This window comes from Tenebrio molitor, chromosome 2 (assembly GCF_963966145.1).
Source record: "Tenebrio molitor chromosome 2, icTenMoli1.1, whole genome shotgun sequence".
NCBI classification, from domain to species: Eukaryota; Metazoa; Arthropoda; class Insecta; order Coleoptera; family Tenebrionidae; genus Tenebrio; species Tenebrio molitor.
Genome location: NC_091047.1, coordinates 9,895,476 through 9,910,065, shown reverse-complemented (window position 1 = coordinate 9,910,065; position 14,590 = coordinate 9,895,476). Strand labels below are relative to the sequence as shown.

Sequence of the window (14,590 nt, the reverse complement as noted above, 5' to 3'; positions counted from 1 at the left end):
ATCTTCAAAGTTAGCGTTAAAGAGTCGATTGTGAACGCACCACGGATTACAGATCATGGATTAGCTGTTTAAATCTAACCTCACTTTTTGCGTTGTTTGTATTTTTACTCTACAACTGACAAGTAGTCCGTTCATAATCTACTCTTCAACGCCAACTTTGAGGACAAATTTAAAAGAACACCCGATATTTTCAAACAGAAATACATTGTTCAGATTTCTTGCAGCGACAAGACCTTTTTAGAAGTATTCTACAACTCTTCAGTTCTCAATTTTATTCATTTACAGAAGAAATCTAATTTCACTGAACAATGAATCGCTCAGAAATTTTCAACGTTTGTTTATCTAACATTTCAGTTACAACGTCGGTACTCTGACGAATCTTTAAATATGAAACTGACAATTTCCGCGCAGTAATGATGCACGTGTCTTTTGCTTCATTTTCGGTGACAAAACTTATGTTTGGAAAAACGCCAATTTATTTTGGCACGGATGGGCATGTAAATATTTAATGTTTGGCAACATCTGCGTGCTACTGAAATTTTCTCAATTTATCTTCTTGTGTGTAAACTATTGCTAATTTTTTAAATGAATGAATTTTAGTTCATTTGCGATGGCGAATCTGGCCTCGTCCCAGATTTACACCATAGACCAATATTGATTGTGCTCGTCCTGTAAACTTTTAAAAATTAAAAAAGAGCAAAGGGCATCGTTGCTTTTTTCGGCTAGTTTAAAATGGACGTTTTTCCAACTACCTATTTTGTACGTTACTTTTCCACTATTTATGCTACCGTTTTTCCTACTGCTGAAAAAATCTTACCATTTTTTTTACAACAAATTTTTCACTCAGAATCGCGGATTTGAACTATAGAAAAACTTCTTCGGCTTCCGTAACTGTAATATACAAATTCAGCTTTCAATTTAGATTAAGGTAGCTGCCTGCGATTTACCGACGGATGTTGTAAATTTCTGGGGGAGTGCGGTAGCACGCACGGTTAATTTACCCTTTTAACAGTTACTTTAAAATTAAAGTGTTCATACGTTACTTTAATTTTGTGTAAAAAAAATACATTTACATGTATTATTTTTCCGATTGATGTTTTTATTTTATTTTTATTGACTAATAAATAATCATAATTCATAATCATAATAGGAAAAGGCAGCTCTGTATGTCAAAAAGTTTGACATTTGTTCTTTCATAAATATCATAAAACTAATTTATCAGAATTTTTGCACCACATATAATAGCGCTACAGCGCCTGATACATTTGAGGCCTTCACAAATAAAATACGAGATAAACACCTCATAAAAAGAATAACTGACCCTGTATATTGACATCTGGCTGAAAACTCCCAGCGTCCGAAAAGGCACCGATAAAGTGACAAAGCATTGGCAGACGACATAGTAATAAAAGCATTCGCCCATTGTTGTTTGGTGTTTATATATTCAATAAACACAGTAATATAAGAAGCACTCGAGAGTCTAGAATTCCCATAATTGTCCACATTTCCACAAGTTTGTTATATCTATTTGCAGACACTTAATGTGACTATTATTCTTTCATAGTAGGGTCGGCTTTGGGGCAGTTAACGCTTCAGCAACAAATTCTAATTTAATGTTGTTTGTCCGGTCGTGGCAGATTTTTTTTCCGGTGGGTCGTCTTTCAGGATTTACGTTCCGTCATAATTTTTATTGCGGCGATTTTGAAGTCATTTAGAAAGTTCCTCCCTCAAGGAAAAATAATCACTTTATAATCGCGTTTAAAGCGTATCATGCCCCAAAAAGATGGGTTATTTACGATATTAAAGCGTTCAGAACTTCGACTCAGTAATTTACAATCGCTGTAGTTGGTCTCCTTTGAAGGTATAAACAACCACAGGGTGTCCGCCCCCACTTGTCGCTTGTGAACTTGTAAAGTCTAAGCTCGGATTTATTGTTTCCTAATTATACACCCGATTGAAAGTTTTACGATGGATTCTCGGAGCGCATTAAAACATTCCTTGTAAAGTTTCCAGTTCCGGTTATGAATCCCGAAGAGTGTGGCCGGCGGAGGATTAGCGCATTAAAAAATTCGATGCGAGCTTTCGGGGCATCGCCAACAAATCCTTACTTTGAACAAGGTGATGTAATGGAATGCGTGTTTGTCGAACACTCGATAAATTCGGCCATCATCCAAACTTATTTTATTGTTTTGTTTTCTTCCCTTTTTCTTTCGGGGTCTCGGGACAATTTCATAAGGCGCAATCGTGAAAAAAAATCACACACGTTCCCCCGATTAAATTAAGTTGGCAGCAATGTTCGCTTTGTCCCTTGGCGATAAAATAAAACAAAACAATCCGGACCATCCTGGGTTTCTTCAAGAGCACTTTTACGTCGAATTTGTGAAGGAAATTAACTCGGATCTGTTTGTTTTATTGCACCGGAATCGGCGCGAAAAATCTGCAGATTTAAAACGAATTTATGCCTTGTTTACAAAACACACCAGCCCGTCATTACATTGTTTGGAAACACGTTAAGCCACTTTTATTCATGGTCGCAAGATAAATTGATGCTCACGGTTTGGGTGCTGGCGCCACACTTTTCTCACCTCAATTCTGGATGCACTTTAATAGACTTTGTCCCCAGACATACTTTTCTGCAGTCATAAATATACAGATCCCATACATATTAACGTAGTTAATTGCAATATGTTTATCAATTTTTATAATTCACTTGTATATTTCAGCCAATATCAAACCACAGCACTGATCAATAAAATTTAACTTTTTAATTGTATTAAAGAAGAAAAATAATGGTAAAAAATAATTAACCCTAATTTACGATGTATGCGATATCATATTTTTATGAATCCTCTTAATATCTGACGTTCAATATATGAATAAAAACAAACTTTTTTTATTATGGCACCAATAGCCAGTGGGAATTTGATCTTGAGATAGTTGAAAGTTGGGCCTCTCGATTCACGGCTTTGACGAAGTTTTTTTACAAGCCCCAATATTTTATTATATTCACAGAAGTAACAAAATGTTCAATTTAATGATTACCTTCTTTGAACATATTTTACTGGAGGAAGGAGTTATTTATTGTTGTTTCTAATATAATAAACAAAATAGTGTCACAATATAAATCTTACTTCTACCCAATACAAACAGTAAAGATTATATTGATTGTTTTATATGCGGTCTCTTCAAAATTAAAGGTAATAATTATTTTTTAGGCACTCTTAATGCAAAAGGTAATTTTACGTACTCCAAAGCGGACGAAAAGTAACTCTTTTTCGGGCGCACTTTTGCGGACGCACTTTTTCCGACGCTGACCGCCGGCGCCATCTGTTAACTTGTTCAGTAAGTTAACAACGAAACCGACAAAACCGAGTAAACCGACTTAAAACAAATGAATATTTGACAGTTAAATTTAACCAAAGTATTTGATTTACTTACCCGAAAAATGTATCGTTTAAAATCATTATTATCTTTTCCTTCCCTTAGACTTTAGCAATTTATTTTTAATTAATACGTTAATAACATAGCAAGAAAAGTGGCATTTGTGTCACTTTGACATCGATAAAAACGCCCCTTTTTTACAGCGAAATACCGGAAATCGACGTCATATTTGTTTTTTTTTTTTAATGGAAAGGCTTTATTTTCAAATTTCAAATTTTGGATTCTACATTAAATTTACATTTAGAATGTCCTTTTGTCAACACTTATCTGTCATCGTTTTTGGATCTATGTCATCTTTTTCGCAAAAAAGCGGTGTTGAAGGGCTTGGAAATAAAGAATTGATTTTTTAAATTGCATCCTGAATTGATCCTGGCGGAAACCTAATTTTCTTAAATGGCAACTACCATTTTTGACACAAGATATAAATGTAAATTTTAATTTTAAGGCCACTTTTATTAAGTTTGTTTCCAGCCGTTTTGGCGTAATTCCTATTTTTTCATTCTTATTTAAGAATGTGCACTTGTGCGTCTTCTTTTATTAAACAACGTAAGGGTGTTCCTCAAGGCGTCGTTCTTGGACCGCCATAAAAAGTACATATTTATTAATTAGATTGTTGGTAATGTCGAAATTTTCTTTCAGTTATGCATAGATGACCACAAACGATATTCCCAAATCGAAAAATCGAAAATTCTATGCTTCTACAAGAAGTATTATGACTGGTATGTTAAAAACAAAACAAAAAAAGTATTTTTAATTCCATCTAAATGTTGTATTATGTCCCTTACTAAGAAAATAAAACATTCAGGCTTTGAAACACTGAAACGAATATTTTATAAAACTGCATTGTTCATAATATGATATTTTGTCGAAGAGTGTTGGTTAGTATATTGGACATCCAATTAAGAATCCTTACTATAATTTTTAGAAAATTTACCAATTTATTTTAAGTTGACCAAGAACTTTTCAGTTGTTTAATGTTTCTTCATTTCACTTCTCTTTCCTTGTTCGTTTAACTTATTTCGACATTCTCTAGTTGGATAGTTTGTTCGGGTGACAGCAGTATTGTAACAACTTTGCCACATAATGTGTAAGTTCCAATGCTTTCAATATTCTCTTCCTAGCTTTATCTGTAGCAAGTTTTACTATTATTGATCTTGCCTAGCGTTCCTAAAAAGAAAGAACCTGCGAAAATGAGATCTCGATGGGGTCGATATGAGCAAACAGAGATATAAATTTGTAAAAAAAACTGTTAAAACTTGCAAATTCTTGAATCCAAACAATATTTCTATCCAAATGAAGTTAAAATTGTTCCCAAGCCAAACAAAAGTCTGAGAAAACTTTAAATGACTTTTGCTATCTGTAAATTTACACAAATTGGCATCGTTTTGCCGTGTGTTCATTTCCAGGAGGGCCTTTTTTATTTATAGTCCTATCACTCGGTTTAATTAGATTTGTGAAGTTTTATTATTATATAATCGTCAGCGTTTCGATGGGCGTTCATGTTTCCACGATTTATTACCCTTCTTTATAAAAATTGAAAGTGTATTTATGGTGGCGTTGAATGCAATCGATTCGTCGCAAGAGCCTTGGAACTTTGCTTTATAATCTATTCTGTCGGCGATCATAAATACAGAAGTTTGAACGGTGAGTCCTGAATTTCAATCGAGTAATATTTAGATGCCACAAAAACATATCGAAGATCGCAGGTATAATATGCGAAGAGTCTTGCCAAGAGACGGATAAACAATTTTAATATTTGAAATTCCTCAAGTGCTCTTCAACAGTTAAATTACTTAGGAGACGGCGGAAAAAGTTTGCGAGGTCGCCCCGCTAGAAAAATGTGTTACACAGGAAAACATTAAAAGCAAAAACGACACTAAAATTTTTCAAAGTTTGTGGAAAGTTCGATGTTAATATTGATGCGCTAATTCTGGGAATTTTTCGGTGTTTAAGAGGCCCGCTTTGGGGTAAGTGTTTCCTAAATGTAGGGGGAGCAATATAAGAATTTAAAATGAAGCTCGCCAGTAACCAACTTTAAAAAAAAGTCAGGCAATCTTGTTAGTGGATCATCTTGGTGTCCGACATAGCGCGAATTGGGGATGAGTCGATTTCCTGTATTACGTGAGGTCGTCCTAGGATATTTCAGAAGCTCAATACCTTCGGTACGTTCAGAGAAATCCAATGCACTGAGACCGGATGAAGGCACGATAATTTCATTGATTTAAGAGTCAATAAGTTTTCCCCCGACTTTTAAAATAGCAATCCGGAGAAAATAACGCCCACGTAGTTAGACACGGACTAGTTTACTGTCTACCTCGATAAAACTGATTACAACTTCTGAATCATGGGAATTAGAAAAATCAGAGGAAATATCGAGAGCACGAGAAAACACAACAAATAAGATTTAACTGAAGTAAATAAATAAATAGTTATTTTTATATTAAGTGCGTGAAGAGAATGTTTTTTGTGCATGAAAAGGTCTTTTACGCCGAAACGAAGGTCGAGGCAGTATAAGCCTTTGAATGCACAAAAACATCTTCACGCACGAAATATAAACAATATTTTTTCTATAATTGATTCAAAAAATTGAAATTAAAAATTCAAATTTTTGAAGGAACTCTGAAGTTTCAATGCAGTGACCATGTTGCTAGGTAACTAATAAAAAACAGTGCGTGAAGTGAAACAGAAATAGTCGTGTGCGTGAAATCGCATTTCACACACTGTTTTGTATGGTTTCTATGGTTTCGATCTTACTAACAATGCAAAAAAAAATACACGTAAAAAAATGACCCACTTCATGCACGGATAACTATGCGTGAATTTCAATTTTTTGAATCAATTATAGAAAAATAATATTTATTGCGGGTGTGTTTTTAAATTTGACGTCGAAGTTGGCGTTGAAGAGTCGATTGTGAATGAACCATTCGTCTCAAAAACGCTGATTTTTCAAATTGCAGATTAAAAACACAAACAACGCAAAAAGTGAGGTTAGATTTAAATAGCTGATCAGAGTTGTAATCCGGTGGTGCGTTCACAACTGATTCTTCAAGGCCAACTTCGATGCCAAAATTTAAAAAACACCCGTTAGGTATATGTGTAGGAGATATTAGACAATCAAATTCTGCTTATAGTCAACCTTTTTTTTTGGTTAGCTTTTGTTATATTTTTGGTTTAAAGTACTATAAATAAATAATTAAATTTGTATATTATCTACGATCAATTGATATACTTTATTTGTCCCGTGCATTTCAGACTTTACATTACCGCACGTCTGGGGAAATCTTTGCAAATTAATACCAGATGTTGATATTTGCTTGTGTACCTAGTTACTAAGGCGTTGCTAATCATTTTGAAAACATTCAACGCTACTTTGACATCAAATTTGTTGGATTTGTGTTCAAATAAAAATGTGTCTATTTGCAAAAGTTTTGAGCGCTCGTAGATAAAATCCATGCAACAAGCGTGGAATACTAAATTATGAATGCACTGATGGTGATGTGATTGAACAAACTTACCCTACAGCATCATTGTGCAAATTTCACATACTTTCGATAATAGGGTTAAGTGTCTATACCCCACTTGTTGGCTAAATGATCATTAGTATATGGGATAGAGAATTTGTTTACTCATTTTCAAAACGATACTATTTTTCTTTCTTTCCAGGCTAGCGTGTTTGTTTTTCTATTTTGCTTTACTTGTGTTTTTAATTCTAAATCATTACATTGCTTTCTATGTGTATCCAGAGACCATATTGTTTTTTTTTTAATTATAATTATTTTTTTTGTGTGAATGAACTGCCCCACACCTCTCTTAACTTTTGAACCAGTTAGAGATAGAGACATCGAACTAAACCGAATCAAATGATATCGGATTTGCTACTTTTAAACATAAAACTAAAGCATGAATCTACAAAAATGGCGCTGGTAGCTCTGTCAACTTTGAAATTTTTAATGACAAGGGAGGGTCGTGTGATATATCATTATTTGAAAGGTATTTCAATTCTTTATCTAGCAGTGGGTTGATTTTTTAATTCTATGAATTCATTTCGGAGTCTGTTCGATGTGATTTCCGAAACATGCTGAAATAGTTATTTACCTAACGTGTGCGGGAAGTGAAATTTCTGGCGAGGCGGTCGTGCCGCATTAATGGGAAATTTCTTCCCGCAAAAGTTAGGTACAATATTTTTTGTAACGAATAATTCAAAAATATTTTAAAATAAAATAAAAAATGTAAAGCATTTAACATTGGTGATTTTTTACTATTGGGTTGGTAGCACCTTCCGCCCTGATTACTAGATTGTTAAAATTTAAAGCGTCGGTGCCGTCTACTACGATCAAAGAACACGTTGAACAAATTCTTTCCCTGTTATTCCTCTTACTTTTTTGAATTGCTTATTTTTTTTGTGTTGATGAGAATTAATTTTACAATTGCAAATGTGACAAAACGTCTATTTTGTTCAGTGAATTGACGTTCCATTTGTCTACGTTATTAAATACCAACCTTACAAAGCAATTTCCCCTAGTTTCTGCTTGCAAAGTAAAAAACACGGCGTGTGGGAAATCTTTGTTTCCGCACTCCGAGCACAACCGGGAAATACCGATTTTGAAGCTATGAGTACAAAATTAGTTATTTGTATCACATGCTAGAAAATGTCATTTTCCAAGTGCGAGCACTTTGCAAAACATTTTCTAGCCGTGTAATACACAAAACTTTTTCGCCCGACAATTTATTTAAAGCTAGGTAAATATAATAATTTTTGTTAAAATATTACCAGATAGGGAATTTATTTTTCTTCTATTGGCAACATAAAGGATCCAAGAAGCGACTCTGACACCACAAAAGTCAATCAATTCCTCAAATATCCAAAACCGTCGTCGTCCTCTCTAACGCCAGTTATCCATGAGGGTTTTCGATATGGTGGCCGCCCGCCCGTAAGCCTGATAACCCCCTCGGCCTCTACTGATTCCACTTCTGCGATAAAGGATACAAATTTGCCCAACCTACATATTTCATACTTAAAAAATTGTACAAAAATTCCACATGACATTGACACTCAATGCCGCCAACTTTAATTAAAAATTCCTGTTTCGATTTTCTTGGCAAGGCACGGATATGTCATTTTCGAGACGCTTTAGAGTTTAGACGAATGGAAAATCAATATTTTCTTGATGGAGGCCGAAAAAAGTTGTTTTGCCCTGGTATGGTAATTTTAGAACAAAAATACCATCCAGGAGCGTGATACCATTTCATTAGTTTTTTTCGGATAATCCTATCTTGCCTGGTTCAAAAGTCAAAAGAGGGGAATATTTACTTCCGCGCTGGAGATTGTTTGTTATTGTTTACACACTAAAAATATATCCATTTTTCCTATATGTATAGTCCATTTTTTTTATTATAGTCCGATGAGTTTAGTCCGAATCAAGAAGTCGACATGACCTGCGTCTGCTTTCAACATTTGACAGCAGTGCATGGTTCTACCAATATTTGAAAATTTATTTAGGCAACATGAGACAGATATTGTGTTCTTTCGTGCTTTCTTGGTATTTCTGCAAATTCATTCCTCCGTTTTAATTTTATGTTTCAATAAACCGCTCCCTTCAGAATGCTTTTGATAACTATTTAGATATCAACTAATAGGTCAGATATATTAAAAATTGTTGAAAACAGCACTAAACAACCACGTTTAGACTGCCTTTCTTTCTTCCTAGATTTTGTTTCGGCAACGCCATGAACACAAAACAACCTCTATGAATTAGTTTACCCCCTTACCTGTTAACTGCCAGTCTAGCAAGTCTCCGCGCAATTCCAATATTATTTTTGCAATTTACAATTCTGTAAAAGGATCTGTTTACATGCTTTTCGTTGGCATCATACGGAGGACATTTCAAGCAAAATTAAACAAAATTATCACAAATAACGTGGTTAAAACGTAACCTAAAAATTTGACGTCCCTAGTGGAATAAACGTACAATTCGCGTCTTGCTCTAATCGCACATGCTAAAGCGAGATGCATAGTGGGACACGCTTAATACAATACGTACAAGAATTCAATAGTTTGTTTACATTATGTTGAAAAGAGATAGCAATATGACAGTTGTTCTGCTTTTTAATTGATACATCGGACTATAATTAAAAAATGGACTATAGTTATAATTTTTTCCACTCTCTTTTTTGTCTCTCATTCTTTCGCTTTTTTATTTATTCGCCGACTTTTACTTGGAATGTTATTTTGACTACCTCTTCGTTGTTTATCTTTCTGACCCTTTATTTTCACATTTTTTCCTTGTAAATGGATAATCATCTCTCTTTTTTTGTCTTAGCAGTAACGGTTTTACTTCTATATTTTTCTTTGTAACCAAATCAAGGCCTTCTTTGTTTATTCACATTTTCCTTTAATTTCTTTTATTTTATCCTTCTTGTCTTGAATTATTATTTATTATTGTTTTTTCTGTACCTTTTATAGATCAATTTTATGACCTATTTTCTGCCAAAGCCTCTTCTATTTTTAGTCCTTTCTTGGTAATTGTTCACTTTAACTACTTCTGGAATTTTCGCATTTTTTCTGGCTAGACAGCCTCAGGGCGTCCTCCTAGATCGTGTCCCACCATTCTACCCTTGTGCAAATGCCTTTTTTTTCTCTCTTGTTGTGTTTTAAGGTCGCATCAAGGTCGCGCCAAGTCTTAGTATAACTAAAGGGTAAGGAAAATTTTCATTTGCACAAGGTTTGACTGGTGGGAAACGATGTTGGAGGACGTCCTGAGGCTGTCTAGCCAGAAAAAACGCGAAAATTCCAGAAGTAGTTAAAGTGAACAATTACCCCTTTCTTCTCTGGTGTGTATATTTCAACTATTTATTCTCAATTTGGTTGTAGGTCGTAAAATTTTATTGCATATTATGAGCGATTAACGGGCATAATGTTTGGGTTTGAAAAGGTTGGGAAGCGGCGCGTGCCGTTTGCCGTACAATGCAAATATACAAAATGTACAATACAACCCTGCTTAAAATATTACCTGCTAGTGGTAAACTAGGATTTATAAGCCCCGCAAGATCTTTAACTTAAAGTACCATAAAATTTTACGACCTACAACCAAATTGAAAACACAGTACATACTTTGTTTCTTTCTCATTCTTTGACATATTTTAGATTTCTTCTCTCGTTGTTATTTCAATTCGTGTTTTCAATATTTTTTATTTTTACCTTTTCGTGCCTATTACTCAAGGCTTTGATTTCTATTCCCTATTTTTAAAGTTTTTCTCTCCTTTTCATTTACGAAGTCAAAAACTTTCACTTATTTCTAATCCATGCTGTTTCATCTTAAACTTGTATCGTGCGAGTAATGTAAATTAAGTTATCGTAACAAAAATGTCGTTTCATCCTAAAATCGAATTAGGACTGATTTGATTTCTGGGGGATGTGGGACGAGAAACTAGATATATTAAATTTGTAAATGTGAGAACACTGAAAACAACATTATTTCAAACACTGCTTATATCTATCAGTCGCAAGAACATCAGAAAAACCATAAATTTAATTTTATTGATCTTTTTCATTTTTCAAAACTAAAACAGTAAAAGTTGCAACAACATGGCGTTAAGTCTTTGTGTGTGAAAATCGTAAATACCCAAGGTTACGCTTAAGTGTTTGACAACACGAAACAAGATTAACCCATTAGCACAAACATAATACCCGCTATAACGGGTGTACATATAATACTCATCCACTGGGTAAATATTGAATATAACTATTGTAGATTAGATTGCACATCCTTGGAACTTGCAAAGTTGTAACTAGGAGGCATGTAATAACTTGTTCTTACGTTAATCTCTTTGTCAGTTTGATTGATGTGAGTTAACGGACCATCGATTAAATATGAAAGGAAAGGGCGAAAGGGTAGCTGATCGGATGCACAACGGGAAAACGCAAAGTATTAGCAGCAAAAAAATAAATAAAGCGAAAAGTACAACGTGATACACCTCCCGGTGGGGAATAATTTCCGTTTCAAGGATTATTAATTTTTTGAGAGCGTATCCATTGCCTTAATTAAAATATGCATTCCTTCTGGTACGTAATTTTTTCAGGGCTGTCAGCGGCTTAAAAAAGCTTATCTAAATAACAAAACCGAACAAAAATACCAATTATTATTTAACATGCGCATTTGCCCCGGCAAGGATTAAAAAGCCCAAAGTAAACACGAGTTTTTAACGTGGTCCACATGCTGCGGAAACCCTAAAGTTTTTCATGAATTTAAATTTTCATTAACGCACACTAATCCGGTTTCATGATGAAAACAAAGCCGTTTGCGGCCGAAAAGTGCAGTAATTAGGTATGCGGTCTGCTTGTCGACAACACATATGTACTGCGGAATTAAGAAGACATTTAATCCGATTTAGGACACCACTCGACATTGACATACACTGCGAAATCCCGACTTCCCGTTTTTAAGATCAGGTTTAATTTGACAGGGTGGAAATCTGTGTCGCTCTCGGAATGGCGAAAAAAATCACGTTCGTTAATTTTTTCGACAGCATTTAAATTGGACGAGGCGAAAAGACAATAATATCTCTTGGCAACTAAACAACGGCAAAAAGTGGACACAGTTTCTCACAGACTTGCAGCTTAGTCAATGAAAAATATCGCAATAAATGTCGAGACCATTCTAATTTATCAAGGGCTTAAGTGTTTTTCACCCCGTTTGCATTAGTTCGGGTGCAAATGTTGTTTGAAACAATCAGTAATCACAAAAGTTTGTTCGTTAGTGTATTTTACGGCAAGTTTTCGTATCCTCGTCGACCTGATCTCGAACCAGCACTTAAGGGTCTAGGAGCTGGGTCCACACCGCTAAAAGCTTCAAAAATGTTAAATATTCTGATCAAATATTGCATTAAATGAAACGCGGAGACATCTGATACGAGTATGTCCTCTCTGACAAAAGGAAGTCTTCGGATGCAGAAACGCAGAGGTGGAGATGTAAACAAACTGATTCCCACAACTGGGGATGCAATTAAACTTGCACAGAATGCATCGGGTGACGTTAATGTCCAAAACAATCCGGGGAATCCAGACAGGAGGAGCTTTGATCTTTTATACATTATCCGGTTTATCATAAACCCTTGCCGAGACTGAAGAAACGAGGACAAGAAACCTTCATCAGTGTCTAGAATAATACACGATGTGAGAAGGATTGACACTTAAGAATTTCCTTTTATTACGTCGGCGTGCCTGCCGGAGCGAACATAATTCCTAAAATCGACCTGACCAATCTTGCGGGGAGCAAGAAACTACACCATTAAATATGCCGAGACAAAACCTCTTATTTTCCTCCATTCGATGTTTTATACCTTAATCTTTCTTCTAGTTTCGCTCCACTTCAGTCATTTAAAGAATTTTCTTGAGACATTAGCTGGCAACTAAAGAAAAGCCCCTATTCTGACAGCGTAGCAATTTTTCATTTCGTGCGCTTTTAACCAGAGAATTTTACCTTTCTCTGGAACATGGACTGAAATTAAATATCTGAAAGCTGTACCCACTAATTACACGTCAACTGGCTTGACGAACACAAAATTATCTATCCTTCTCTACACACAAATATAAGCTCCAATATTTTTTTCAATTCATGAAATATTCAAATTTCTCTATGTATCTAACGGGCCTTCAAAAAAATTTATATTTAGAGCAACCTATGGAAATTCAATTGTTTGCAACATTTTTCCAGCGTAGAAAATGACACAAGAAACGTCTGACATTTTAACGAAATAAAATCAAGTTCGAAAATATTTTTAATTTTTGTAGTGCATTCTCGCTATTCTACCTCCACGGAATATGACAATATGAAATTGGGAAAAAGCTTACTATCTAACCTGAGTAACTCCGGAGAATAATTGATTACCTACAAAGATTACTTTACACTGTTAACAGAATTAGAATGTCGCCTACGCCTACTCTAAATATGTATATATTTATTTGAAGGCCCGATATATTATAATTTCTAGTACATTCGTGGAAAAATTTGTGCTTTATTGATTTTTTTTTAATGTTAGACAACGATGCGGTAACAAAGTAAAAGAACAGTATTTATGTACTTTTCATTCTTAAACTTAGAAAGGTTTAATTAAAAAACAAATATAATTTAAATTCAGATGGTGACATTTTATATTAAACTGTAAGGAAATGAATAAGGTAAGCCGCGAAACTCATTTTTAAGTATAACATGCTTTATCTAGAAGCATGTGATATATTATTATCTTATTTATCCCACTCTCTCGGACAGAGATAATGACTTACTTTACCGCACGCTATATTATAATAGATATTTACGATACAACTGGGATAAGAGCATTATTAACAAACGCGTTAGAAATTTGCATAATGAGGCGAAGCCGAGTAGTGTAATCGCACAAATTTGGTTGTATTGTACAATATTTTATTTACGACCGCCCGGAATTATTTTTTTTTAACCGCAGTGAGAATCGATTACCGAATTTAACATAGTCGGTAAAAATTTACAACAAATGTCTTCATCGAGAGTTTATTTAACACGTTGCAAAAAGTGTGTGCCTTCAAATAAATTCAGAATTAGAGTACGCGTTGATTTTATTATGAAGTTGGTAACATGGCATTTTTAAAGGCACAGCAGTGATCTTGGACAGCACAATACAAGTGTTTAAACGTCTTTTACCAACCGTTAGTAGACAAAATATATAAATCACAGCCTACTCTAATTCCGAATTTATTTTATTTAAAAAAAATAGTTATATCAATTATTCTTGTAGTTAAATGTTTATTAAATATAAATTTTAATTAATTGGTTGTTATTATAAAAAAGCGTGCGGTAATGAAAATGCATGTGGTAATGAAAATCTGTGTGGTAATGAAATGCGTGCGGTAATGAAGTTCTTACCTCACGCAAAATGAATGGGATAAGTGTCATTTATCCCACAGGCGTAGATAAAGTAAATAACAGAAAACTGCATCAAAAGAAAATAAATTAGTTTTGTCTTTTTTTTGTGATCCGCTTGAAGATAAAATAGTATTCAGTGTAGAAGGTCTTTTTGTGCTTCGCCCAGTTGCGATCTCGACTTCGTCTCGGTCTTCAATCTCTGGGCTTAGCACAAAAAGACTCACTTCCACTCTTTATAATACAGGGTGTTT

The 14,590-nt window shown here is 34.4% G+C and overlaps 1 protein-coding gene across 4 annotated transcripts in view; it reads left to right on the top strand.

Annotated features, from left to right (window-relative positions):
• The window catches only part of LOC138123011 (KH domain-containing, RNA-binding, signal transduction-associated protein 2-like), a 148,925-nt gene that overhangs the window by 122,119 nt on the left and 12,216 nt on the right, over positions 1–14,590 (top strand). The window lies entirely within an intron of this gene.